General features: G+C 40.5%; 1 pseudogene; it reads left to right on the forward strand.

The window, feature by feature from the left end:
* Positions 1–3,093: 3,093 nt before the first annotated feature.
* LOC123591767 lies at positions 3,094–4,187 on the forward strand (annotated as a pseudogene).
* Positions 4,188–5,357: the final 1,170 nt, after the last annotated feature.

Consider the following 5,357-nt stretch of genomic DNA (forward strand, 5'->3'; position numbering starts at 1 on the left):
GAATTGTCCTCAAATACTCGGTGCCTTATGAATAACAAATATTTATTTCTCACCTAGTCGGAAATTGACAGCTGGAGGGAGGGGCAGTTCAGCTGCTGTGTCCCTGATCTAAGTGCAAGTCAAATTCAGTTAGTCTCACATGTCTCCCATTCAAGGATTGGGACATAAGGAACACTAGTCACCTGCGTTATATTTTCCTCATGATGGAAGGCAGAACACAAGAGGCTGAGCCACAAAAATTCTTTGAAGGGGCACCTGGAGCTTGCTTCAGATACTGTCTCCCTTTCTGCCCGCTTGTACTCTGTCTCTTTCTCTCAAAAATAAATATTAAAACAAAAACAAAAACCTCTGAAGGCTGCACTCAGATGTGTCATATGTCCCGCCTCCTCACATTATATTAACCAAAGCAAAAGTAAATCGCACAACCAGATCCAAAATAATTGTGGGAAAAGTATACTCTTCTCATGGAGTAGAATGGGGGAAGACAAGAGAGAAGGAAAAAGACATGACCTTACCTTTATTTTATTTATTTATTCTTTAATGTTTATTTATTTTTGACAGAGAGACAGCGAGCATGAGTGGGGTAGGGGCAGAGAGAGAGGGAGACACACAATCCGTAGCAGGCTCCAGGCTCTGAGCTATCAGCACAGAGCCCGACGGCAGGGGGCGGGGGCTCAAACTCACAGACTGGGAGATTATGACCTGAGCCGAAGTCAGACGCTCAACCGACTGACTGAGCCACCCAGGCGCCTCTTGACCTTACCTTTAAAAAATTTTTTTCTAAAACTTGTGCACACCACTTCTGCTTATTTCCATGGCAAAAGCTCACTACATGGTCATTCTTTGCTCAAGGACAAACTGGAAATATAGCCTTTATTGTGGATGGTCATGGACCCATCAAAATTAAGAAGTTCTATTACTGAAATAAGGAGAAAAGGGCTAGTGAGCGACAACTATCACTCTCTGCCACAAACCTCTACCTAGAAAGCATCACAAAAACACAAGGGAATGAAAATGTCGCAGGCTAAGGACATGAAGGCAGTTTCCTAATTTAAATCTGCCTAAAGTCCCCAAAAGAGAATTGAGAGAATGGAGGTGAGCTTATATGCATGTAATGGGTGAGGACGTTCCATATGTATAAAAGACATAAATCCACACATTAGAGGTCACTACAAATACTAAGTAAGAAGAAATCCAGCCTAGAATATTGACTGAAACTGACAACATAAAAGACAACACTTTTTTTTTTTTTTTTTTTGGACAACATATTGTAAAATCAGTTGCATTATTTTCCTAGGGCTGCTGTAACACAGTGCCACAGAGTGGGTGGCTTAATATAGGAGAAATTTATTGTCTCATAGTTCTGGAGTCTAGAATTCCAAAATCCAGGTGTCAGCAGTCATGCTTCCTCTGAACTGGTGGGGAAAAGCCTGCCTTGCCTCTTCCTAGTTTCTGATGATCTGTAGCAAACCTTGTCCGTCCTTGGCTTGTAACTGCAGCACTTCAGTCTCTGCCCCCATTATCATATGATATCTCTTCATATGTGTGTGTCTCTTTTCCTCTCCTAACAGGACACCAGTCATATTGGATTAATGACTTCTCCAATATAACCTTATCTTAACTAATTATCCACAATTGCCTTATTTCAAAATAAGGTCCCATTCTTAGGTACTGGGGCTTAAGGCTTTAGCATATCTTTTTGAGTGATACAATTCAACTCATAACATCAGACAAATAAAAGATCAGCTTACTTACAAAGGCACAGTAATTAAAGTGACAGCAGACTTATTAACACAAAAGGGAAGCCAGAAGACAGAATAATATCTTCAAGTGAGGAGAGACATCTTGGAATTGTGTACCCAGTAACGCTATTTTATAAGACCAAGGACAAAACAGAGACATTTCAAATAAACAAAAGCACAGGGTTTATTACTAATTGATCTTCATTAAAGGAAAATATAAATGATATTTCAGAAAAAAAAATAATCCTAGGGGCGCCTGATGACTCAGTCTGTTGGGGGTTCAACTCTTGATTTCAGCTCAGGTCATGATCTTCCAGTTGGTGGGATAGAGCCTCAAGTCAGGTTCTGTGCTAACAGCGTGGAGCGTGCTTGGGATTCTCCCTCTTCCAGCCCCCTCCCCCTGCCCCTCCCCCGTTCATGCGCATGCACTCACTCTCTCTCTCTCAAAATAAATAGACATTTTTTTAAAAAGAGAACAAATCCTAGAAAAAGTTCTGAAAGGAGTATGGTGATCAAAGAAATTAGTGAACATGTGGAGATATCTAGAAAAATATAGTTTATAACTTCCCAAAACTGATCGAAGAAGAAATAGTAGGCCCAAATGTTTCTATAACAAAGAAATTTTCTTGGTATTAAACATTAAAAACTCTTGCATTAAAAAAAAAAGTCCAGAAGGCTTTACAAATCAGGTCTACAAAATATTTAAGGAACAAATAATTTTAAACTTATTTTCAACTCTTCTGGAGAATTTATAAAAAATAGAGTTAGAAAATGTCCCCAATCCAACTCATTTACTGAAGTTAATAAAACATTAATACCAAAGTCAGACAAGGACAATATAAGAACGTTGTTACAAAGTAATAATATTCATGACTAAAGGTGCAAAAATATTAAGTAAACCAAATGCAACAATATATTTAAAAGACAGTGTATTATAATTCGGTTGGGCCTACCCAGGTGTACAAATGTGATTTAATATTAGAAAATCAATTAATTTACTACATTAAGATATTAAAAAGTTATATCAAAGATTCACAAATAAAATAATATTTGATAAAATCCAGTACCCATTTATGATAAAAACTCTTAGCAAAACACCTCGTGTCCTAGCAACGCGCCTCGTTGCTAGGGGCGGAGGCCTGTGAGGCTGTGGAGTGTGGTGGCTGTGGACCCCTCCACCCTGCCCCCAACCGGTCTCAGCTCCCAGCCTGGGCAGCACGCTGTAATTACAGAGATTAGGAAGTGGCTGCCTGAACTATTTTCCAAAGGATAAACATTACAAAGCATTGAATGGCAGCCTCCCAAGAAAATGCTATTGGTTTGGGAGGAACACAACTTCCAGCCACAAGGAATGCTGCTGCTCAGGCGCCATCCAAAGCAAGCTCCTCCTCAGAAGGCTTTGTGTGGGTTCCATGCAGTGATGGAGAAGCTGCAAAGCAAACCCAAACACAGCGCTTATAAATACACAGGCTCGATGGAATTGTAGAAGAGAGAATTCAAACTAAAACTTGTCGGGAGTATAGCCCAGCCCACATGGATACTGTCTGTCTCTGTTGTTGCTGCTCTGAATTCATACCTGTATGTCTCTGCAGGAAAGATAAGACAGTTGTGGCCTATAACTGGAAAACTAGAAATGTGGTTCAAAGGACATTAAGGAGGAATCATTAAGATAGCCTGTATTAACAAACCAAGCTAGGTCTTCAGCCTGACAGCCATGACAGGATGGTCATGATGTAGTGACCTACATCATGATGTAGTGCCCTACAACCAAGGCAGTGGTTCTCTTGCCATCACACTATGGTGCTCACTGGATTGGTTGTGAGTCTAGACTCATCACACCTGTGCACTGGCTCAGGACAACACCCTGCTTCTATGGGATGTTGGGACTGGACAGTGTTCAAAGAAAGCTTCCACCTCCAGGGACCTGGTCACAGACCTGTTCTGGGTCCCCCCAAAACCATACAGGCTTCTGAAGATAAAACCATTAGATTATGGGATGGTCAAGGGTTACAGGTAGCTCATGTATTTCCTGCAAAGAAGCATATTCAGACCTACTGCAAGCTCAGTGAGGACAAACACAAGTATATCTCCTACAGCAATGGCTTTGGAAGGCAAGGCTGTGGAACTACACTGTGGGACCTAAGACAGATGCAAACAGAATATGAATATAAGGAGCATTTCCTGTTGCATCCTGTGTCTTTCTACCAAGACCATTGGCCTTGATGTCTATAACTACTACCTCATCACATGACTGCAAAGTGAAGATTTACTGGAGCCTGCCTGTTCACCTTATCCCTGGATGGATCAAGACCTTTGACTTCCTTGGCTGTTGCTGACAGCATCTTCTCACTGTATGCAAGTTTTAGCAGAGGAATTCACCTACTCAGATACATAACCATATCGACAAAAATTTCATTCAAGTTACTTCTGAACATAGCATGCTGACTATATACCCTTAATGATATATAGTTGAGCACCTGGGTGGCTCAGTCTGTTAAGCATCTGACTTTGGCTCAGGTCATGATCTCATAGCTTGTGAGTTTGAGCCCCGCATGGGGCTCTGTGTTGACAGTATGGAACCTGGAGCCTGCTTCAGATTTTGTGTTTCCCTCTGTCTCTGCCCCTCCCCTGCTTGTGCTTTCTCTCAAAAATAAACATTTAAAGAAATTAAAAATAATATATAGTCTAATAACTACAAAAATATTTGAAAGTTACTTAGATTTATTGTTAGTGGCATCAATGGAATAGTAATTCTGAAACTATTTTTTTAAGTAGGCTTGGGGCTTGAACTCTGGACCCCAAGATCAAGACCTGAGCTGACGTCAAGAGTCAGATGCTTAACCAACTGAGCCACCCAGGAGCACTCCCCCCCCCCTCCCCCCATCCTTTTAAAAGCTAGATCACATTATTTCACCTTCATGCTCAAAGCACTCCAGTGGCTTTCTACCTTGCTCACAGTAAAATCCAAATTCTTATAACGGCCTTTAATTCCTACACGATTTAGTTCCCTCTGACTCTTTGACCTTATCTGCTATTCTCCTTCTAGTTCATTCTGTGCCAGTTGTACTGAGTTCCTTGCTGTTTCTCAACCATGCCAAGCATGCTCTTGCCTCAAGACTTGCTCCTTCTCATGGGCACATCTTCTGCCAGATGGCTTCAAGGGTTGTTTTCTTACTTCCTTCAGGTCTCAGTTGTAACCATCCCTGAAGCCTCCCTGATTCCCTATGCAGAACAGCTATCTCTCTACATGCTGGGGCAATAAAACAAAAAACAAACAAACAAAAGAAAAGCCATCTTTCCATGTCCTCCCTGCCCCCCCCACTTGTTTCATTTTTCTCCATTTGACATACTATATATATAGATATATATGTACTATCTGTATCTGTATATATGTACATACAGATACAGATATATATGTATATCTACATACACATCTATATATGTATATCTATATATACATATGTAGATATACATATATATCTGTATCTGTATTATGCTTGTTTATTTATTTTCTATTTCCTCCTCTGAAATATAAGTTCTATGAGGGAAGGAACTTTCTTTTATTCCCTGTTTTATGCCTAGTGCTTGGAACATAGTTGGCACTTTGAAAAAATT

This window comes from Leopardus geoffroyi, chromosome B4 (assembly GCF_018350155.1).
Source record: "Leopardus geoffroyi isolate Oge1 chromosome B4, O.geoffroyi_Oge1_pat1.0, whole genome shotgun sequence".
Lineage (NCBI taxonomy): Eukaryota > Metazoa > Chordata > Mammalia > Carnivora > Felidae > Leopardus > Leopardus geoffroyi.